This window comes from Salvelinus fontinalis, unplaced genomic scaffold (assembly GCF_029448725.1).
Source record: "Salvelinus fontinalis isolate EN_2023a unplaced genomic scaffold, ASM2944872v1 scaffold_1936, whole genome shotgun sequence".
Classification (NCBI taxonomy): Eukaryota; Metazoa; Chordata; class Actinopteri; order Salmoniformes; family Salmonidae; genus Salvelinus; species Salvelinus fontinalis.
This window is the reverse complement of record NW_026602145.1, coordinates 1-24,089: the sequence shown is the minus strand read 5'-3', so window position 1 is coordinate 24,089 and position 24,089 is coordinate 1. Positions and strand designations below refer to the sequence as shown.

Here is a 24,089-nt window from a genome sequence, read left to right as displayed (position 1 = left end):
CAGACGAGATCGGGCGTATTTTTTTTAATTTTTTTTATTTATTATAAAAAAGTTTCAATTACAACATTTTATCAAATGTACAATACACAAAAACCGAGACTAACATAGGCAGGTGAACAATTCACCCCCTATCAAATCAAAGAAATAAAATAAATAAAATACAACAAAAACTAATAAAAGCCTAACATAAATTCCAATCTCACAAAACAGGCATGTTGAAATCAACTCCCGAACAACTATGAAAACCAATAAATTAATAAACATACCAATATTTTCAAAAATTATAAGTGATTCTTCCACCATCCACGTTTGAAATCAACCCACTCCCCTCCATCAAAACATTCCTTTCCATAACAATAAAACATATCTATATGCTTCTTTAACAATACTACAAAAATATACCACACCCTTACCTTCTTCCCCTCAAAAAAAGCATAATTCCTCCTACAAAAAATAGCATACCTCAAGAAACTCAAAACAACATTCAACAAACCCACATTAACACCCTCACATTTACCAGACACGCCAAATAACACCAATTCATCCCACACATATTTTTTCAAAATATCACCCCCCCAGTTTCTATGAATCATTCCTTTTACTTTACAAAATAAATCTTTTAACTCCTTACATTCCACAAACAAATGCATTAAATTTTCCGGTGACTCACCACATAAGTCACATTCTCTATTTATTTCCCATTTGATTTGATGTAAAACCACTTTTGTATATATACGATTATGCCTTATTTTAAAATCATTACTTTCACATTCCATACTATTATATTTTACATTTAAAGTTTTCCATATCTTTTTTACGTCCAAGTCGGAAAAATTCCTTTCCAAACTTTCTCCGCAGCTGGCCTTTTCACATTTTTCTCTACCATTATTTTATAGAATCTTTTCACTGGGATACTAGATACATGAGCCTTCTCCTTACTGTTACCAATAAACAAATTTGGAAAGACAAATAAATCTTCCCTAACAACTTCACTATTTATTAAATCCACCCATTTACTTGGTATACTTTCTTTTATCTTCTCATACATATTTCTCACTGTTCCCCTACCCACCTCTACATCCCATTCATGGATGGTATCAAAAATAGCTTCCTCAGGAAAAAAACCTGGAATTACCTCATATGTGTAATCTTTTATTTGTCTAAGACCTGCACTCATGAATACTTCACTATATAACACCTTTTCTTTGTACTTAAGTTTCTCATTCAGAAAAACAGGATGATTCATAATTAGGTCAATATGCCCACACTCATAATACACATTAGGCAACAACTCTGCCCATGCATTTAACACTTCTTTATAAAAATCTGGTACCTTTTCACACATTTTCCTTTTAAGACCCATCAACAAACCATTATCTTCACATCCACCACTCTCATCTAAATAGACTTTGAAAAAATGTTTCCAGCCATAATCTAAGCTGTCATACAAATATTTCTTTACTATTTTTATCCTAATAGCTTTTCTTTTAACATCCAAATCTACAAGTTTTAAACCTCCATCATCATAGTCTGCTATCAATGTTTTCTGCGCAATTCTAACACCTTTACCATCCCATATAAAATTAGACACCACATTATTCAATTCATTTAGAACCCACTCTGGCATGTCTAGAACTCCCAAAACATACACAAGTTTAGATGATACCAAAGCATTTACTACAATTATTTTACCTTTTAACTTTAATTTTCTATTTTTCCAGAAATTCAAAGTTTGCTTGATTTTATTGAGGATCCCTGTCCAAGTTATATCCCTCTTTCTCCTCTACACCAATATGTACTCCCAGCACCTTCATAAAATCCTTAGCTACCTTAAATGGAATCTCACACTTATTTGCATTGATATCCCCAAAGAACATAATTTCCGTCTTCTCTATATTAACTTCAGCCCCCCGATGCCTTACAATAGATATCTATGATTTTCATAATGCTTTCAATGCTACCTACATCCTTCACAGTAAAAGGAGTGTCATCAGCGTACTGATGTATAACACTGACACCACCACCTGGGATTCCCACACCCCTCACCTCTTTGTCTCCAAGTATTAAAACAGCTAAAGGTTCTGTAGAAACACTGTACAACAGAGCTGACAAAGGACAACCCTGCCTTACTGACCTCTCTATAGGGAAAGTATCTGTTAACACTCCGTTACATTTAACACAACTTTTTGCTCCACTATACAACAAGTTAATCCAAGATACAAATTTTGGCCCAAAACCAAACCTCTCCAAAGTCTGTAGTAGAAAACTATGTTCCACTTTATCAAAAGCTTTCTTAAAATCTACACTTAAAACTATACCACCTTCATTTTTCATTTGATTAACAACATCTCTAATTGTACAAATTACATTGGCAACATCTCTTCCGGGTATTCCGTAGGCTTGTGTTGATGTAATAATACTTCCAATCACCATTTTCATCCTATTAGCCAAAACTTTAGTCAGTATTTTATCATCTGAATTCAGAAGACTAATAGGCCTATGATTTTCTAACTTTAACCTACTGCCTCTATTTTTAAACAAGATGGTTAACATACCAATTGACATAGACTCAGGGATTTCCTTATTCTCTTCCATATACTGAAAAACCTTCAATAAAATGGGTGCCAAAATATCCACAAAAGCTTTATAGAATTCATTTGTTAAACCATCCAAACCTGGACTTTTATTTCCTTGAGTGTTCTCAATTGCTTTCTTGATTTCCACAATTGAAATATCTTCATCACACATCATTCTATCTGCCTGAGATACTTTGGCACTGATTTTCTCCAACACTTTTGCAACACACACTTTGTCCACATCATTCTTTTTATAAAGATTTCTGTAAAAGGATTCAACTGAATCTAAGATGTCAACAAAATCATTTTCCTTTACACCTTTTTCATTTTCTAATTCTACAATATAACTCTTAAATTTCTTTCGTTTTTCAAGCCCCAGAAAAAAGGAAGTACATTTCTCTCCCTCCAAGGCGTACTGTGCCTTACTCCTAACAATAGCCCCTAAACATTTCTTTTTTTCATAAAACCCTAGCTCTGCATGGATTTTCAAATAGTTCACAACATCATAGTCTGGATCAGCATCAGCCTTTTCAAGTTCATGTAACATCCTATTTCTAAGCATTTTTTCTTTCTGCTTATCTAAACGGTTACGATTTTTAGAGTACCTAATACTCCTGTTTTTTACTTTAACTTTCACTTCCTCCCACCATAAACACACATTCTCTTTTAACAGTACATTAGACATTTCATCCTCGATACATTCAACAATTTCCTTTATATAACTTTCTTCCTTTAACAGACTGGCATTTAAACACCAGACACCTCCCCCCCTCATCTCCACAGCAAAACCTATCTGAAATGACATTACTGCATGATCACTGTATGCTGTAAAATTATATGTCATCTTCTGAACCTGCTGTACCACATCTACCTTTGCTAAACATAAATCAATTCTACTTTGTTTTAGTTCATTTAACACCACCTGCCTTCTCGAAAACTCTCTTCTATTTACATTTTCAGCCCTCCATATATCTACAAGATTTTCCTTATTCATTAATTCCCGTAAAGCATTTCTAGACGAATCATGTCTGAAACTATCACATCTCGAGACATCCATTCTAGTACACTTCACGTTAAAATCTCCTACTAGTATACAGTTCTCTGAACACAGTGTTCTTAGATTATTAAACATATCTCTCCTTTCCGCTTCAATATTCGAAGCATAAACATTAATTAGACGAAAAATTACATTTTGCACTTCAAACTCAATAACAATAATTCTTCCCTGATTATCTGCATATACCTGCTTGACATTTTTAACCACATCATTTTTTACCAAAATAGCCACTCCACATGTTTTATCACTTCCGTGACTAGAAAAAATGAGCTCAGACCATTTGCTCTTAATCTCCAGCATTTTGGCGTCCGTCCAATTAGTCTCTTGAAAACACCACATGTCCGTTTCAACAGACACCAAAACCTGCTCCAATTTGTTCATATTTCTTAAACTGTTGCCATTTAGTGATGCAACTCTAATCATTGTTAATATATACAGAAATATAGCCAAAAACAAACATGTCATTTCAAAATAGACTTTTTCTTTTTTCCAGATCCCGCCACCTCCTTAGCTTTCACTAATGATCTCTTATTTCTAGCAAACCGCTGAAAATCCTCAATATCTATTTCTTCGTCTGACTCCTGACTTGTACTTGTAAGGGGAGCAACATCCAAGCGCTTTGTAAAACATTCTTTAACAGTGCCATCAACTCCAGTGGACCCAGCCCTCTCCTTGGTTTCATTTTCACACAGGTTTAAAGCTGGTTCAGGCACCTGAGAAGCACCTTGCACCATCTCTACCTGTGTATCCAATTCACCAATCATTTGCTGCTGCTCCACCTTGTCAGCAGCAGAGACCAAGACTGCGTCTCGAGTACTGCCAGAAGGCATTACATACTCTCCAAGCATATCTATAGCTGTCTCTGGAATCACCTGCGACACACTTTCCATATCACTCTCTTCCTCCCCCTCCATAGTCTCACTCCTCTCAACCTCTTCTTCAGTAATGAGGTCCAGTGTTTGCAGAAATAAGACATAATTTTCCTTCTTACATTTATATCTGTCCTTAGGTCTGTCACACCTTCTACACATATCACCGATGTTCGAACATTCTCTGGCATAATGTCCTTGTTCACCACATTTATGACATACAAATTCTGGACATTCTTTGAGTATGTGTCCCGTTTGAATACATAGTCTACATACCTTAACTTGGTTATCGTGGATCACTCGGAAGTATTCAAATCCTTCTACAGTATTGAATTTGGTTGAGTAAGGTAATGATTGCACACTGTCCGTAAACTTCACCTTACAAAATCTCGTCCCGTCCACAATGTCCGTTCCTGGCCACATCCTCCTCTTGATTGGTGTTGTTGCGTTCACATTCCATCCTTGTAATTTGTCATGTATTTCCTCATCCGTAATATATGCCGGCAGGTTCAAAAATGACACCACAAGTTCATAATTTCCCAGTTCTTTCGCCATTATTTGACAGCTCTTTATTTTTAGCCCGTCTAGTAGTCTTTCTTTTCCTTTCGCGTGTGACATGGTTATTTCGTACTTATTTCTGTCCTTCATTCTACATCCCAATATCATTCCACATACTTCTTTTATTCCTCTCAGCAATTCCATCATTGTTATTTTTTCTTCTCCAATAACTTCCACGTTCACCGTCAATTCTTTCTCATATTTTCTTCTCCTTATTCTTCATTCGACGTTCTTTTCTCTCCGTTGTCCATTCTCATTGTTGTTGTTATTCTTGATGTCGAAGCCATTCTATCCGTCGAATTATTTTACTTAGAATCCCCCAAACAGCTCACGCCGTTGGGGGATAAAAACGCAAATATTTACAAAGAAAATAAGCTACACTCCCCACACAAACTTCCAAACTTAAAGTATATAAACCAGCAAAACCCAAAAACGATTTTCTCTCTACAAACAATCCAACACCTGCTGCTCACTCACTTCCTGAAACTTCCAAAAAGGGGCGTATTCAGGCTGGTATGGCCGTAAGCGAAGGAACAACTCTTGGTACACCACATAAAGTCATGCATTTCGCAACATGATGTTTCCACAAAATGTCAACAATGTTTTGCTACAAACAAATGTTTCTACCTTTCAATTGGTCCACAAAGTGTCTTTCTCAACTGACTTGAAAGATCTCCATAAGCACGGGCAATCGACTCAAGTCATCCTCAAGCCTGGCGCCAAGCAACGGTTTGTCATTAAACAAGCGATCAGGGGAGAGCGCGGACGCAGTCCCCCACTACCATAAATTATGCAATCGAGATTTCCACATTTGGGAAATTCGCAGGGGTCAGCACAGCCGGAGTGCAATGGCTGAGCCTCGCCCTGGGTGAACCGCCTTCTTGATCACGGTATCTCCCTTGCCAGGTAAGTATGAGTTACACACATCGGTGGAGGGCAAGTCTCTCCAGTGACAACATTTTCGGCTGAAGGTAACCACTTTGTGTTCTGATCATACCACATCACATCGACCTGCGTTAAATGCCGTTTAGGAATGCACTTGCAGACAGAGTGGTGAAAAAGTAGTTTATTTTGTTTCCTAGATTATATCAGTGAACCACTAGATTCCCATCATGCAACACTGTAAAAAAATCACCAATAGCTTTTGAATATCTTAACCTGTCTTATATCACAAATGTATGCGATATGACGAAATACAATCACATTCAGACACACACACACACACACACACACAGACAAATGCATGAAACCAATTGATTTATTATCGATAACATCTCACATTCTCTTGTACTTTTGATTTACACCGTTAAAAGAAGGGTTGTAATTCCACCATGGAAAACACAGGGCCATCAGACACCAGTCCAGTTCCACTCCTCACCAGCAGTATTTCCTTTAATCATTTGAACAGGGTGAGGGAGCACAAAGCACACACAAGCTGCATTCAGTAACAATATTCTTATTTGTCTTATAAATAAAAGGCAGATGCTCCCTGGCAGCACAAGGAACTTTGATTGTATTAAAAGGGCATGGGAGACTAGCCCATAGAAGCTGCATTTAGTCAATTCGGCATCAAATGCTTACTACAAGGTAGCGATGCTGATGAAATAATGCAAGATGACACCCTAGTGGACAAAATGCTTACAGCACCTGGTATTCCCAGGCGGTCTCCCATCCAAGTACTAACCAGGCCCGACCCTGCTTAGCTTCCGAGATCAGACGAGATCGGGCGTATTTTTTTTTTTTTTTTATCTTTTATTATGAAAAAACACATAATATTTACAACATTCAATCAATAATAAAAAAGGATGAACAATTCATCCTTTTACAAAATCAAAAAATCAAAAATAAATTAAATAAAACCTATTAAAAACACAATCATCCACTAAATCAACTTAATAATGAAATACAAGTTTCCCATTTGACAGAATTTCAATAAAAGTACTCCCCCACACAAACAATTTTTCAAAATTTCCTCCACCGTATCTATATATTATCTCTATATCTCTCTCTAATATGCTCCTAAAAAAACCTTCCACACTCACAATTTTCCCTTCATAATGACCTAAATTCCTTCTTAATCTTATCGCATATCTAGCATGACTTATTACAAAATTCACCAAATTAATATTTAAAACTTTACTTTTCCCATTTAAACCAAAAAGAAACAACCTCCTCCACTCCACCCCAGTAAAAATCTCTTCTCCCCAATGTTTTACTAAAAGCCCTTTTAAAAACTCATGAAAATCTTTCAACCTACTACATTCAATAAAAAAGTGCATCAAATTTTCCACCCCCGTACCACAAATATCACATTCTCTTTTAATATCCCTATTTATTTGATGCAAAACCACATTTGTAAAAATCCTATTATGTTTCAATTTAAAATCATTGTCTTCACATTCTATAAAATTATATTTTACATTTACATTCTTCCATATTGATTTTACATCCATGTTTGGAAACACCCTAGACCACACTTTCTCCGCAGCAGGACTTTTTATCTCTTTTAAAATACATTTTCTATAAACCATTTTAACTTTTAGACCTGATAAATCATGTTTCTCCCCATTACTTTCATAATATAAAACTGGTAAAGCCCTAGATCTTTTAACCACCTCTTTGTTTATTAAAATCACCCACTCCCCGGGAATACATCCTAATATTTTCTTATACATATTCTCCACAGTAGTTTTACTTATTTCTTCATCTACTTCAACCACATTGTCATATATAGCCTGAAATGGAAGAAACCCAGGAATTACCTCATATGCTATGTCACCTATCTGCCTCATCCCAGCCCTCATAAAATATTTACAAAACAACATCATATTATTGCACTTTATCTTTGGATTTAAAAATATCGGCTGATTTAAAATATTTTCTAAACTGGTACATTCATAATAAATATTTGGTAAAAACCGCCCCCAAGCCTCAAACACTTCTCTGTAAAACAAAGGTATATTACCTAACATTTCCTTCTTCATACTCATCAATAAACCATTGTCCCCCATCCTCCCAACCTCCTGCAAATACTCTTTAAAAAACCTTTTCCACCCATAATCCAATTCACCAAATAAATATTTCCGTACCATTTTTACTCTAATTGCTGTTTTCCTTACACTTAAATCTACCAACTTCAAACCCCCCTCCTCATAACCTGCAATCAAAGTTTTAAAAGCTATTCTCACCCCCTTCCCTTCCCATAAAAAATCAACTACAATTTTATTCATTTCAGATAAAACCCATTCTGGCATATCCAAAACATTCATTACATAAATAAATATTGACATCAACAATGAATTTATGACAATTACTTTCCCTTTTAATTTCAAAGACCTCCCCCTCCACATATTTACCACCTTTCTAACTTTATTTATTACACCACTCCATGTCAAATCCCTAGCTTCCATTTCTTTCACCCCTAAAAACACTCCTAATACCTTAAAATAATCTTTAACCACTTTAAAAGGAAAATTCCCCTCATTAATCTTCCCAATATACATTACTACTGACTTCTCCATGTTAACCTTTGCACCCGATGCTTGTCCATATACTTTAAAACACTCCATCACCCTTTTTACACTACCCTCATCTCTAACTGTTATAGTGGTATCATCTGCGTATTGATGTATCAAACTAAAACCTCCTTGCGGAGTCTCTACACAATTTATAAGATTATCTCTTTTAAGAAATGCTGCTAAAGGTTCTACCGATAAAACGAATAATAAAGCTGATAAAGGACAGCCCTGTCTCACAGATCTCTCAAGAATAAAAGAATCGGTTAAAACCCCATTACATTTCACCCTACTTTTTGCCTTCTTATATAATAATTTTATCCATCCTATTATTCTATTACCAAAACCATATTTATCCATTACCCTAAACATAAAATCATGTTCCACCCTATCAAAAGCTTTATTTAAATCTATGCTTAAAACAATTCCCCCCATCTTATCATGATTCATTTTATTTATCACATCTCTAATTGTATTAATTGTATCCGCAATATCTCTACCAGGCACACTATAATTCTGTGTAGGTGCTATAATATCATTTAAAACTTGCTTCATTCTATTTGCCAGTACCTTAGCTAAAATCTTATAATCCGAATTTAATAAACTAATTGGCCTATAATTCTCCAGTTTTAATTTACTCCCCTTATTTTTATATAAAATCGTTATCAGCCCTGTCACCATAGATTCAGAAATACTATCATTATCCTCCATATATTGATAAACTTCCAATAAAATAGGTGCTAAAAAACTGGCATATATTTTATAAAACTCTGCAATTATTCCATCTACTCCAGGACTCTTATTTACTTGTAAACCCTTAATCGCATCTTTAACTTCATTCAATGTTATCTTCCCATCACACATTTGTTTATCCTCTTCCTTAATTTGCACATCCACACTATCCAATATCTCCTTTACACACCCCTCATCCACCTCCCCTTTCTTAAATAAATCCTTATAAAAATTCTGCACTGTTTCTAAAACCTCTACATAATCATTGACAACTTCACCCTTTATATTTTCGATCTCTCTAATATATGTTCTCCTCTGTTTATTCTTCTCTAAACCAAGAAAAAATGAAGTACATTTCTCCCCCTCCAAAACATACTTTGCCTTACTTCTTATAATTGCACCCTTACACTTATCTATTTCATATTTAGTCAATTGTGCTTTTAATTCCAAAAACTTTCCTATATTATAATTAGGTTCACTGTCACACTTCCTCATTTCTTTATCCAATTTAGCTCTCAACTCATTTTCTTCTCTTTTCATCCTACCTCTCTTTTTCCTTGCATATCCTATACTAAAAACTTTTATTTTTTCCTTAACCTTATCCCACCATGAACACTTATCATTCTCTTTCTGCTTATCCTCCATTTCACATGCTATCAAAGATTTAAGTTGTTTCCCATATTCCTCATCTCCCAAATCCCCTGCATTCATACACCATATTCCACCCCCTGTTCTTTCCTTATCTAATCCCACTGAAAATGTTAAACCTGCATGATCACTAAAAGTTGTAAAAACATACTTAATATCTTTCATAAAATTTCTTAAACCTTCTTTTACTAAAACCAGATCTATCCTCGTTTGTTTTAAATCCCCTAAAACCACCTGCCTTCTAGAAAATTCTCTTTTTTCTGGATTTTCCTCTCTCCATATATCAATTATTCCTTTTTCTAACATCATCTTCTTTAAAACCCCCCTAGATACATCATTTCTAAAAATAGCTCCTCTTGTCATATCCAGTCTATCCATTTTAACATTAAAATCTCCAACTACAATACAGTTCCCCTCACACCATTTCCCTATTTCTAAAAATAAATTTTTGCGCTCTATTTCAGTATTAGGCGCATAAATATTTATAATTCTAAAAACCATACTCATATATTCAAAATCTACAATTAAAATCCTCCCATTATTATCATTATATATCTGTTTCACATTATCCACCACATCCTTCCTCAATAAAATAGCAACCCCACTTGAATTCCCTCTGCCATTATTTACATAAATAAAATCCCTCCATATTTTTTTTACTTCTAAAACACATACATTATCCCAGTGCGTCTCTTGAATACATAAAATATCTGAATTCTTCATTTTTACTATTCTATTAAATTTTTCCATTGTCCTCAAACCATTTGCATTTAATGACAATATATTAACCATTCTAATAAATAAAAATAAAAAATATATATATAATTTCATTATCCTCTACCTGTTATCCAGTTTCATTTCCTCTTCCACCCTTTCTCTCCCCCTCTTCCCGCCGCTTTCCTCTTCCTGTATCCTTCCCTTGTTCTTTCAATCTTTTCTCCATCATCCGTATCCGATATATCCTCCAAGTCCATGTTTTCCAGCCAACTCACCCCCTTGACATCCACATCCGTTGTGCTCCCCGTATTCATCTCCGTTTCTTGTATAGTCTTTGTGCTCCCCGTGCTCATCGCCGTCTCTGGTATTGTCATCAACTCCATAACCCCCTCCATTTCTTCACCCCCCGAGCTACTTGTTAGTGCTGTGCTTTCCCCCAAACCCTGTGAGTCCCCCGTGCTTCCCCCCAGTCCACTCCCCCCCTCCTCCTGAAAACTCCCTCTTCTTATTTCTGAGTCCATACTGCTCCCAATTTCATTTATCTTCTGGTCCTTCTTCCTTCTTCCTTCCTCCGTCTCTCCGCCTTCCACCACGTCCTCTCCTCCATCTTCTTCTCCTTCTTGCGTCAATACCACTGCTTCCTCGAATAGTGCTTGACTCCCCTCTTCAGCCATAACCTCTCCACAGTTGCACTCCGCCAATCTCTTTCTGCATCTACCACAAAAATTCCTTTCCTTCTCTCCATCACATTCTCTCGCATAGTGTCCTTGATTGCCACACTTAAAGCACTTAAATTCCGGGCAGTCTTTAACTATGTGCCCTGGTTGAATACACATACGACACACTCTGACCTGTTTGTCATGAATGACTCTGAAATATTCTGCTCCCTCCAACGTCTCAATTCTTGTAGAATAAGGTAATGATGTCACTTTTCCTGTGAACTTGACCTTGCAGAAACGTGTCCCGTCAACCACCTCCGTTCCTGGCCAAACTCTCCTCCTTATCTCCGAGACAGCCTCCACTCCCCAGCTACTCAGCTTGCCCAGTATCACACCATCTTCTACATATACTGGGAGATTCATGAACGACACCACCACTTCCTTCACATTAATATCTCTCGCCAGTATCTTGGTGTCCTTTATCCGTATTCCATCCATTAGCCGTTCTTTTCCTTTTTCATTCCTCATCGTAACTTCATACTTCTTTTCTCCTTTCATTCGGCATCCCACCACCTCTCCACACACCTCCTTAATTGCTCGCAGTAGTTCCATTGTCGTCACTTTGTCTTCTCCTTCCAACTCAATTGCCACCGTGTATTCTTTTCCATATTTCATTCCTTCTTTACCTTCATTTTTCTTCCGTTGCGCATTTTCGTTGTCCTTGTCCATTCCGTTTATCGTTTCCATGTTGTCCGTCATAGCAATTAAAAAAAATATGAATCCGAAAAGAAAAAAAAACTCTCCCCCAAGCAGCAAAACTGCAAGGGGGGAAGACTAACCAAACTTAAAAGTATTCAAATGCAAGAACAAAAAAATTATATTGCAAAAACCAATTAATTAACAAAAAAAGCTCTCGAGCAAACACTCTCCAGCAAACACTTACTCACAGCTCAAACACTCGCACCTGTCGTCACTTCTCCAATCAGGAAATGCGCATTCAGGCTGGTATGGCCGTAAGCAAAGGTGCATCTCTTTGCACACCATATAAAGTCAAAGTGAGTCTGATAAACAGACGTTGCATTCTCACCAATTAGATAAGCAGCTTGAACTTTGGCTCACTCAAAAAGTGGAAGAAATTACATATACTGTAGCCATCACTTTTTAGCACAGATAGTTGGATGAAATACAAACAAACCTTGCAAACATTTCTAAGCGAGGGCACAAATTTCAGCCTTGTGGGAAAAAACGGACAAATACAATGACTTCTGACAAATACATCATCAGCAAAAGTTTCCCATGCAGCTATCCTACTAGCCACAATAAATACACAAAAGCTCTGGATGTTGAAAACCTATTGCATTGTTCTGTGCTAAGGAGGAATGCATGTATGGACAATTTCATATTGGAAGCGCATGACACATCATGACCGGGGGGGGGGGGGGTTAGAGTGGCTTCCCAACTATCTCCTGATTGAAGTACCAGCGTGGCATAAATACAATGCTGCATTTCGCAACATAATGTTTCGACAAAATGCCAACAATATTTTACAAACAAATGTTTCCACCTTTCGATTGGTCCACAAAGTCTCCTTCACAACTGACTTCAAAGATCTCCATAAGCACAGTCAGTTGACTCAAGTCATCTTTAAGCCTGCCGCCATGCAACGGTTTATCATTAACAAAGACATCAGGGTAAAGCGCAAACGAGCACTACCATAAATTTTGCAATCGAGATTCACACATTTGGAAAATTCGCAAGGGGTCAGCACAGCCAGAGTGCAATGGCTGAGCCCCACACCGGCTGAACCACCTTCTTGATTACAGTATCTCTTTTGCTTAGTGGAGGAAAAGTCTCTCCAGTGCCAACATTTTCCGCTAACGGTAACCACTTTGTGTTCTGATAATATCATATCACATCGACCTGCGTTAAATGCCGTTTAGGAATGCACTTGCACACAGAGTAGTGAAAAAGTAGTTTATTTTGTTTACTAGATTATATCAGTGAACCACTAGATTCCCATCATGCAACACTGTCGAAAAAATCACCAATTACTTTTTAATATCTTAACCTATCTGATATCACAAATGTTTGCGATATGACGAAATACAATCACATTCAGACACACACACACACACACACAGACAAATGCATGAAACCAATTGATTTATTATCGATAACATCTCAGATTCCCTTGTGCTTTTGATTTACTCCATAAAAGAAGGGTTGTAATTCCAACATGGAAAACACAGGGCCATCAGACACCAGTCCAGTTCCACTCCTCACCAGCATTATTTCCTTTGATCATTTGAACAGGGCGAGGGAGCACAGAGCACACACAAGCTGCATTCAGTAACAATATTCTTATTTGTCTTATAAATAAAAGGCAGTTGCTCCCTGACAACACAAGGAACTTTGATCGTATTAAAAGGGCAGGGGAGACTAGCCCATAGAGGCTGCATTTAGTCAATTCAGCAACAAATGCTTACTACGAGGCAGTGTTGCTGATGAAATAATGCAACACCCCCTAGTGGACAAAAGGCTTACAGCACCTGGTATTCCCAGGCGGTCTCCCATCCAAGTACTAACCAGGCCCGACCCTGCTTAGCTTCCGAGATCAGACGAGATCGGGCGTATTCAGGCTGGTATGGCCGTAAGCAAAGGTGCATCTCTTTGCACACCATATAAAGTCAAAGTGAGTCTGATAAACAGACGTTGCATTCTCACCAATTAGATAAGCAGCTTGAACTTTGGCTCACTCAAAAAGTGGAAGAAATTACATATACTGTAGCCATCACTTTTTAGCACAGATAGTTGGATGAAATACAAACAAACCTTGCAAACATTTCTAAGCGAGGGCACAAATTTCAGCCTTGTGGGAAAAAACGGACAAATACAATGACTTCTGACAAATACATCATCAGCAAAAGTTTCCCATGCAGCTATCCTACTAGCCACAATAAATACACAAAAGCTCTGGATGTTGAAAACCTATTGCATTGTTCTGTGCTAAGGAGGAATGCATGTATGGACAATTTCATATTGGAAGCGCATGACACATCATGACCGGGGGGGGGGGGGGGGGGGTTAGAGTGGCTTCCCAACTATCTCCTGATTGAAGTACCAGCGTGGCATAAATACAATGCTGCATTTCGCAACATAATGTTTCGACAAAATGCCAACAATATTTTACAAACAAATGTTTCCACCTTTCGATTGGTCCACAAAGTCTCCTTCACAACTGACTTCAAAGATCTCCATAAGCACAGTCAGTTGACTCAAGTCATCTTTAAGCCTGCCGCCATGCAACGGTTTATCATTAACAAAGACATCAGGGTAAAGCGCAAACGAGCACTACCATAAATTTTGCAATCGAGATTCACACATTTGGAAAATTCGCAAGGGGTCAGCACAGCCAGAGTGCAATGGCTGAGCCCCACACCGGCTGAACCACCTTCTTGATTACAGTATCTCTTTTGCTTAGTGGAGGAAAAGTCTCTCCAGTGCCAACATTTTCCGCTAACGGTAACCACTTTGTGTTCTGATAATATCATATCACATCGACCTGCGTTAAATGCCGTTTAGGAATGCACTTGCACACAGAGTAGTGAAAAAGTAGTTTATTTTGTTTACTAGATTATATCAGTGAACCACTAGATTCCCATCATGCAACACTGTCGAAAAAATCACCAATTACTTTTTAATATCTTAACCTATCTGATATCACAAATGTTTGCGATATGACGAAATACAATCACATTCAGACACACACACACACACACACAGACAAATGCATGAAACCAATTGATTTATTATCGATAACATCTCAGATTCCCTTGTGCTTTTGATTTACTCCATAAAAGAAGGGTTGTAATTCCAACATGGAAAACACAGGGCCATCAGACACCAGTCCAGTTCCACTCCTCACCAGCATTATTTCCTTTGATCATTTGAACAGGGCGAGGGAGCACAGAGCACACACAAGCTGCATTCAGTAACAATATTCTTATTTGTCTTATAAATAAAAGGCAGTTGCTCCCTGACAACACAAGGAACTTTGATCGTATTAAAAGGGCAGGGGAGACTAGCCCATAGAGGCTGCATTTAGTCAATTCAGCAACAAATGCTTACTACGAGGCAGTGTTGCTGATGAAATAATGCAACACCCCCTAGTGGACAAAAGGCTTACAGCACCTGGTATTCCCAGGCGGTCTCCCATCCAAGTACTAACCAGGCCCGACCCTGCTTAGCTTCCGAGATCAGACGAGATCGGGCGTATTCAGGCTGGTATGGCCGTAAGCGAAGGTGCATCTCTTTGCACACCATATAAAGTCAAAGTGAGTCTGATAAACAGACGTTGCATTCTCACCAATTAGATAAGCAGCTTGAACTTTGGCTCACTCAAAAAGTGGAAGAAATTACATATACTGTAGCCATCACTTTTTAGCACAGATAGTTGGATGAAATACAAACAAACCTTGCAAACATTTCTAAGCGAGGGCACAAATTTCAGCCTTGTGGGAAAAAACGGACAAATACAATGACTTCTGACAAATACATCATCAGCAAAAGTTTCCCATGCAGCTATCCTACTAGCCACAATAAATACACAAAAGCTCTGGATGTTGAAAACCTATTGCATTGTTCTGTGCTAAGGAGGAATGCATGTATGGACAATTTCATATTGGAAGCGCATGACACATCATGACCGGGGGGGGGGGGGGGGGTTAGAGTGGCTTCCCAACTATCTCCTGATTGAAGTACCAGCGTGGCATAAATACAATGCTGCATTTCGCAACATAATGTTTCGACAAAATGCCAACAATATTTTACAAACAAATGTTTCCACCTTTCGATTGGTCCACAAAGTCTCCTTCACAACTGACTTCAAAGATCTCCATAAGCACAGTCAGTTGACTCAAGTCATCTTTAAGCCTGCCGCCATGCAACGGTTTATCATTAACAAAGACATCAGGGTAAAGCGCAAACGAGCACTACCATAAATTTTGCAATCGAGATTCACACATTTGGAAAATTCGCAAGGGGTCAGCACAGCCAGAGTGCAATGGCTGAGCCCCACACCGGCTGAACCACCTTCTTGATTACAGTATCTCTTTTGCTTAGTGGAGGAAAAGTCTCTCCAGTGCCAACATTTTCCGCTAACGGTAACCACTTTGTGTTCTGATAATATCATATCACATCGACCTGCGTTAAATGCCGTTTAGGAATGCACTTGCACACAGAGTAGTGAAAAAGTAGTTTATTTTGTTTACTAGATTATATCAGTGAACCACTAGATTCCCATCATGCAACACTGTCGAAAAAATCACCAATTACTTTTTAATATCTTAACCTATCTGATATCACAAATGTTTGCGATATGACGAAATACAATCACATTCAGACACACACACACACACACACAGACAAATGCATGAAACCAATTGATTTATTATCGATAACATCTCAGATTCCCTTGTGCTTTTGATTTACTCCATAAAAGAAGGGTTGTAATTCCAACATGGAAAACACAGGGCCATCAGACACCAGTCCAGTTCCACTCCTCACCAGCATTATTTCCTTTGATCATTTGAACAGGGCGAGGGAGCACAGAGCACACACAAGCTGCATTCAGTAACAATATTCTTATTTGTCTTATAAATAAAAGGCAGTTGCTCCCTGACAACACAAGGAACTTTGATCGTATTAAAAGGGCAGGGGAGACTAGCCCATAGAGGCTGCATTTAGTCAATTCAGCAACAAATGCTTACTACGAGGCAGTGTTGCTGATGAAATAATGCAACACCCCCTAGTGGACAAAAGGCTTACAGCACCTGGTATTCCCAGGCGGTCTCCCATCCAAGTACTAACCAGGCCCGACCCTGCTTAGCTTCCGAGATCAGACGAGATCGGGCGTATTCAGGCTGGTATGGCCGTAAGCAAAGGTGCATCTCTTTGCACACCATATAAAGTCAAAGTGAGTCTGATAAACAGACGTTGCATTCTCACCAATTAGATAAGCAGCTTGAACTTTGGCTCACTCAAAAAGTGGAAGAAATTACATATACTGTAGCCATCACTTTTTAGCACAGATAGTTGGATGAAATACAAACAAACCTTGCAAACATTTCTAAGCGAGGGCACAAATTTCAGCCTTGTGGGAAAAAACGGACAAATACAATGACTTCTGACAAATACATCATCAGCAAAAGTTTCCCATGCAGCTATCCTACTAGCCACAATAAATACACAAAAGCTCTGGATGTTGAAAACCTATTGCATTGTTCTGTGCTAAGGAGGAATGCATGTATGGACAATTTCATATTGGAAGCGCATGACACATCATGACCGGGGGGGGGGGGGGGGGGGGGTTAGAGTGGCTTCCCAACTATCTCCTGATTGAAGTACCAGCGTGGCATAAATACAATGCTGCATTTCGCAACATAATGTTTCGACAAAATGCCAACAATATTTTACAAACAAATGTTTCCACCTTTCGATTGGTCCACAAAGTCTCCTTCACAACTGACTTCAAAGATCTCCATAAGCACAGTCAGTTGACTCAAGTCATCTTTAAGCCTGCCGCCATGCAACGGTTTATCATTAACAAAGACATCAGGGTAAAGCGCAAACGAGCACTACCATAAATTTTGCAATCGAGATTCACACATTTGGAAAATTCGCAAGGGGTCAGCACAGCCAGAGTGCAATGGCTGAGCCCCACACCGGCTGAACCACCTTCTTGATTACAGTATCTCTTTTGCTTAGTGGAGGAAAAGTCTCTCCAGTGCCAACATTTTCCGCTAACGGTAACCACTTTGTGTTCTGATAATATCATATCACATCGACCTGCGTTAAATGCCGTTTAGGAATGCACTTGCACACAGAGTAGTGAAAAAGTAGTTTATTTTGTTTACTAGATTATATCAGTGAACCACTAGATTCCCATCATGCAACACTGTCGAAAAAATCACCAATTACTTTTTAATATCTTAACCTATCTGATATCACAAATGTTTGCGATATGACGAAATACAATCACATTCAGACACACACACACACACACACAGACAAATGCATGAAACCAATTGATTTATTATCGATAACATCTCAGATTCCCTTGTGCTTTTGATTTACTCCATAAAAGAAGGGTTGTAATTCCAACATGGAAAACACAGGGCCATCAGACACCAGTCCAGTTCCACTCCTCACCAGCATTATTTCCTTTGATCATTTGAACAGGGCGAGGGAGCACAGAGCACACACAAGCTGCATTCAGTAACAATATTCTTATTTGTCTTATAAATAAAAGGCAGTTGCTCCCTGACAACACAAGGAACTTTGATCGTATTAAAAGGGCAGGGGAGACTAGCCCATAGAGGCTGCATTTAGTCAATTCAGCAACAAATGCTTACTACGAGGCAGTGTTGCTGATGAAATAATGCAACACCCCCTAGTGGACAAAAGGCTTACAGCACCTGGTATTCCCAGGCGGTCTCCCATCCAAGTACTAACCAGGCCCGACCCTGCTTAGCTTCCGAGATCAGACGAGATCGGGCGTATTCAGGCTGGTATGGCCGTAAGCAAAGGTGCATCTCTTTGCACACCATATAAAGTCAAAGTGAGTCTGATAAACAGACGTTGCATTCTCACCAATTAGATAAGCAGCTTGAACTTTGGCTCACTCAAAAAGTGGAAGAAATTACATATACTGTAGCCATCACTTTTTAGCACAGATAGTTGGATGAAATACAAACAAACCTTGCAAACATTTCTAAGCGAGGGCACAAATTTCAGCCTTGTGGGAAAAAACGGACAAATACAATGACTTCTGACAAATACATCATCAGCAAAAGTTTCCCATGCAGCTATCCTACTAGCCACAATAAATACACAAAAGCTCTGGATGTTGAAAACCTATTGCATTGTTCTGTGCTAAGGAGGAATGCATGTATGGACAATTTCATATTGGAAGCGCATGACACATCATGACCGGGGGGGGGGGGGGGGGGGGGTTAGAGTGGCTTCCCAACTATCTCCTGATTGAAGTACCAGCGTGGCATAAATACAATGCTGCATTTCGCAACATAATGTTTCGACAAAATGCCAACAATATTTTACAAACAAATGTTTCCACCTTTCGATTGGTCCACAAAGTCTCCTTCACAACTGACTTCAAAGATCTCCATAAGCACAGTCAGTTGACTCAAGTCATCTTTAAGCCTGCCGCCATGCAACGGTTTATCATTAACAAAGACATCAGGGTAAAGCGCAAACGAGCACTACCATAAATTTTGCAATCGAGATTCACACATTTGGAAAATTCGCAAGGGGTCAGCACAGCCAGAGTGCAATGGCTGAGCCCCACACCGGCTGAACCACCTTCTTGATTACAGTATCTCTTTTGCTTAGTGGAGGAAAAGTCTCTCCAGTGCCAACATTTTCCGCTAACGGTAACCACTTTGTGTTCTGATAATATCATATCACATCGACCTGCGTTAAATGCCGTTTAGGAATGCACTTGCACACAGAGTAGTGAAAAAGTAGTTTATTTTGTTTACTAGATTATATCAGTGAACCACTAGATTCCCATCATGCAACACTGTCGAAAAAATCACCAATTACTTTTTAATATCTTAACCTATCTGATATCACAAATGTTTGCGATATGACGAAATACAATCACATTCAGACACACACACACACACACACAGACAAATGCATGAAACCAATTGATTTATTATCGATAACATCTCAGATTCCCTTGTGCTTTTGATTTACTCCATAAAAGAAGGGTTGTAATTCCAACATGGAAAACACAGGGCCATCAGACACCAGTCCAGTTCCACTCCTCACCAGCATTATTTCCTTTGATCATTTGAACAGGGCGAGGGAGCACAGAGCACACACAAGCTGCATTCAGTAACAATATTCTTATTTGTCTTATAAATAAAAGGCAGTTGCTCCCTGACAACACAAGGAACTTTGATCGTATTAAAAGGGCAGGGGAGACTAGCCCATAGAGGCTGCATTTAGTCAATTCAGCAACAAATGCTTACTACGAGGCAGTGTTGCTGATGAAATAATGCAACACCCCCTAGTGGACAAAAGGCTTACAGCACCTGGTATTCCCAGGCGGTCTCCCATCCAAGTACTAACCAGGCCCGACCCTGCTTAGCTTCCGAGATCAGACGAGATCGGGCGTATTTTTTTTTTTTTATCTTTTATTATGAAAAACAATCATTATTTACAACATTCAGTCAATAATAAATAAGGATGAACAATTCACCCTTTTTTCAAAATCTGAAGAAAAAAAAAAATTAAAAACAATTAAAATCACAATCCTTCACTAAAACCAATTAATAATTAAATACAAGTTTTCCATTTGACAGAATTTCAATAAAAGTACTCCCCCACACAAACAATTTTTCAAAATTTCCTCCACCGTATCTATATATTATCTCTATATCTTTCTCTAAAATCCTGCTAAAAAAACCTTCCACACTCACAATTTTCCCTTCATAATGACCTAGATTCCTTCTTAATCTTATCGCATATCTAGCATGACTCAGTATAAAATTCACCAAATTAAAATTTAAAACTTTACTTTTCCCACTTAAACCAAAAAGAAACAACCTCCTCCACTCCACCCCAGTAAAAATCTCTTCTCCCCAATGTTTTACTAAAAGCCCCTTTAAAAACTCGTGAAAATCTTTCAACCTACTACATTCAACAAAAAAGTGCATAAAATTTTCCACCCCCGTACCACAAATATCACATTCTCTTTTAACATCCCTATTTATTTGATGCAAAACCACATTTGTAAAAATCCTATTATGTTTCATTTTAAAATCATTGTCTTCACATTCTATAAAATTACATTTTACATTTACATTCTTCCATATTGATTTCACATCCATATTTGGAAACACCCTAGACCACACTTTTTCCGAAGCAGGAACTTTTATCTCTTTTAAAATACATTTTCGATAAACCATTTTAACTTTTAAACCTGATAAATCATGTTTCTCCCCATTACTTTCATAATATAAAACCGGTAAACCCCTAGATCTTTTGACCACCTCTTTATTTATTAAAATCACCCACTCCCCAGGAATACATCCTAATATTTTCTTATACATATTCTCCACAGTAGTTTTACTTATCTCTTCATCTACTTCAACCACATTATCATATATAGCCGGAAATGGAAGAAACCCAGGAATTACCTCATATGCTATGTCACCTATCTGCCTCATCCCAGCCCTCATAAAATATTTACAAAACAACATCATATTATTGTACTTTATCTTTGGATTTAAAAATATCGGCTGATTTAAAATATTTTCTAAAATGGTACATTCATAATAAACATTTGGTAAAAACTGCCCCCAAGCCTCAAACACTTCTCTATAAAACAAAGGTATATTACCTAACATTTCTTTCTTCATACTCATCAATAAACCATTGTCCCCCATCCTCCCAACCTCCTGCAAATACTCTTTAAAAAACCTTTTCCACCCATAATCCAATTCACCAAATAAATATTTCCGTACCATTTTTACTCTAATTGCTGTTTTCCTTACACTTAAATCTACCAACTTCAAACCCCCCTCCTCATAACCTGCAATCAAAGTTTTAAAAGCTATTTTCACCCCCTTCCCATCCCATAAAAAATCAACTACAATTTTATTCATTTCAGATAAAACCCATTCTGGCATATCTAAAACATTCATTACATAAATAAAAATTGACATCAACAATGAATTTATGACAATTACTTTCCCTTTTAATTTCAAAGACCTCCCCCTCCACATATTTACCACCATTCTAACTTTATTTATTACACCACTCCATGTCAAATCCCTAGCTTCCATTTCCTTCACCCCTAAAAACACTCCTAACACCTTAAAATAATCTTTAACCACTTTAAAAGGAAAATTCCCCTCATTAATCTTCCCAATATACATTACTATTGACTTCTCCATGTTAACCTTTGCACCCGATGCTTGTCCATATACTTTAAAACATTCCATCACCCTTTTTACACTACCCTCATCTCGAACTGTTATAGTGGTATCATCTGCGTATTGATGAATTAAACTAAAACCTCCTTGCGGAGTCTGTACACAATTTATAAGATTATCTTTTTTAAGAAATGCTGCTAAGGGTTCTACCGATAAAACAAACAATAATGCTGATAAAGGGCACCCCTGTCTCACAGATCTCTCAAGAATAAAAGAATCAGTTAAAACTCCATTACATTTCACCCTACTTTTTGCCTTCTTATATAATAATTTTATCCATCCTATTATTCTATTACCAAAACCATATTTACCCATTACCCTAAACATAAAATCATGTTCCACCCTATCAAAAGCTTTATTTAAATCTATGCTTAAAACAATTCCCCCCATCTTATCATGATTCATTTTATTTATCACATCTCTAATTGTATTAATTGTGTCAGCAATATCTCTCCCTGGCACACTATAATTCTGTGTAGGTGCTATAATATCATTTAAAACTTGCTTCATTCTATTTGCCAGTATTTTAGCTAAAATCTTATAATCCGAATTTAATAAACTAATTGGCCTATAATTCTCCAGTTTTAATTTGCTCCCCTTATTTTTATATAAAATCGTTATCAGCCCTGTCACCATAGATTCTGAAACACAATTATTCTCCTCCATATATTGATAAACTTCCAATAAAATAGGTGCTAACAAACTGGCATATATTTTATAAAACTCTGCAATTATTCCATCTACTCCAGGACTCTTATTTACTTGTAAACCCTTAATCGCATCTTTAATTTCAGTCAATGTTATCTTCCCATCACACATTTGTTTATCCTCTACATTAATTTGCACATCCACACTATCCAATATCTCCTTTACACACCCCTCATCCACCTCCCCTTTCTTAAATAAATCCTTATAAAAATTCTGCACTGTTTCTAAAACCTCTACATAATCATTGACAACTTCACCCTTTACATTTTCGATCTCTCTAATATATGTTCTCCTCTGTTTATTCTTCTCTAACCCAAGAAAAAATGAAGTACATTTCTCCCCCTCCAAAACATACTTTGCCTTACTTCTTATAATTGCACCCTTACACTTATCTATTTCATATTTACTCAATTGTGCTTTTAATTGCAAAAACTTTTCTATATTATAATTAGGTTCACTGTCACACTTCCTCATTTCTTCATCCAATTTAGCTCTCAACTCATTTTCTTCTCTTTTCATCCTACCTCTCTTTTTCCTTGCATATCTTATACTAAAAACTTTTATTTTTTCCTTAACCTTGTCCCACCACATACACTTATCATTCTCTTTCTGCTTATCCTCCATTTCACATACTATCAAAGATTTAAGTTGTTTCCCATATTCCTCATCTCCTAAATACCCTGCATTCATACACCATATTCCACCCCCTGTTCTCTCCTTATCTAATCCCACTGAAAATGTTAAACCTGCATGATCACTAAAAGTTGTAAAAACATACTTAATATCTTTCATAAAATTCCTTAAACCTTCTTTTACTAAAACCAGATCTATCCTCGTTTGTTTCAAATCCCCTAAAACCACCTGCCTTCTAGAAAATTCTCTTTTTTCTGGATTTTCCTCTCTCCATATATCAATCATTCCTTTTTCTAACATCATCTTCTTTAAAACCCCCCTAGATACATCACTTCTAAAAATAGCTCCTCTTGTCATGTCCAGTCTATCCATTTTAACATTAAAATCCCCAAC

General features: G+C 37.5%; 5 non-coding genes and 5 pseudogenes across 5 annotated transcripts; all 10 read right to left on the bottom strand.

Moving 5' to 3' along the window:
• Positions 1 to 5,810: 5,810 nt before the first annotated feature.
• On the bottom strand, positions 5,811 to 5,974 carry LOC129850332 (U1 spliceosomal RNA). Its single transcript, XR_008758773.1, has one exon. It is a non-coding gene; the product is annotated as a U1 spliceosomal RNA (small nuclear RNA).
• Positions 5,975 to 13,023: 7,049 nt separating this feature from the next.
• LOC129850337 (U1 spliceosomal RNA) lies at positions 13,024 to 13,173 on the bottom strand (annotated as a pseudogene).
• A 695-nt stretch (positions 13,174 to 13,868) lies between these two features.
• On the bottom strand, positions 13,869 to 13,987 carry LOC129850340 (5S ribosomal RNA). The gene has a single exon (XR_008758776.1). It is a non-coding gene; the product is annotated as a 5S ribosomal RNA (ribosomal RNA).
• A 678-nt stretch (positions 13,988 to 14,665) lies between these two features.
• On the bottom strand, positions 14,666 to 14,815 carry LOC129850336 (U1 spliceosomal RNA; annotated as a pseudogene).
• A 695-nt stretch (positions 14,816 to 15,510) lies between these two features.
• Positions 15,511 to 15,629, bottom strand: LOC129850339 (5S ribosomal RNA). The gene has a single exon (XR_008758775.1). It is a non-coding gene; the product is annotated as a 5S ribosomal RNA (ribosomal RNA).
• A 676-nt stretch (positions 15,630 to 16,305) lies between these two features.
• On the bottom strand, positions 16,306 to 16,455 carry LOC129850335 (U1 spliceosomal RNA; annotated as a pseudogene).
• Positions 16,456 to 17,150: 695 nt separating this feature from the next.
• Positions 17,151 to 17,269, bottom strand: LOC129850338 (5S ribosomal RNA). Its single transcript, XR_008758774.1, has one exon. It is a non-coding gene; the product is annotated as a 5S ribosomal RNA (ribosomal RNA).
• Positions 17,270 to 17,949: 680 nt separating this feature from the next.
• LOC129850334 (U1 spliceosomal RNA) lies at positions 17,950 to 18,099 on the bottom strand (annotated as a pseudogene).
• A 695-nt stretch (positions 18,100 to 18,794) lies between these two features.
• LOC129850331 (5S ribosomal RNA) lies at positions 18,795 to 18,913 on the bottom strand. Its single transcript, XR_008758772.1, has one exon. It is a non-coding gene; the product is annotated as a 5S ribosomal RNA (ribosomal RNA).
• Positions 18,914 to 19,593: 680 nt separating this feature from the next.
• Positions 19,594 to 19,743, bottom strand: LOC129850333 (U1 spliceosomal RNA; annotated as a pseudogene).
• Positions 19,744 to 24,089: the final 4,346 nt, after the last annotated feature.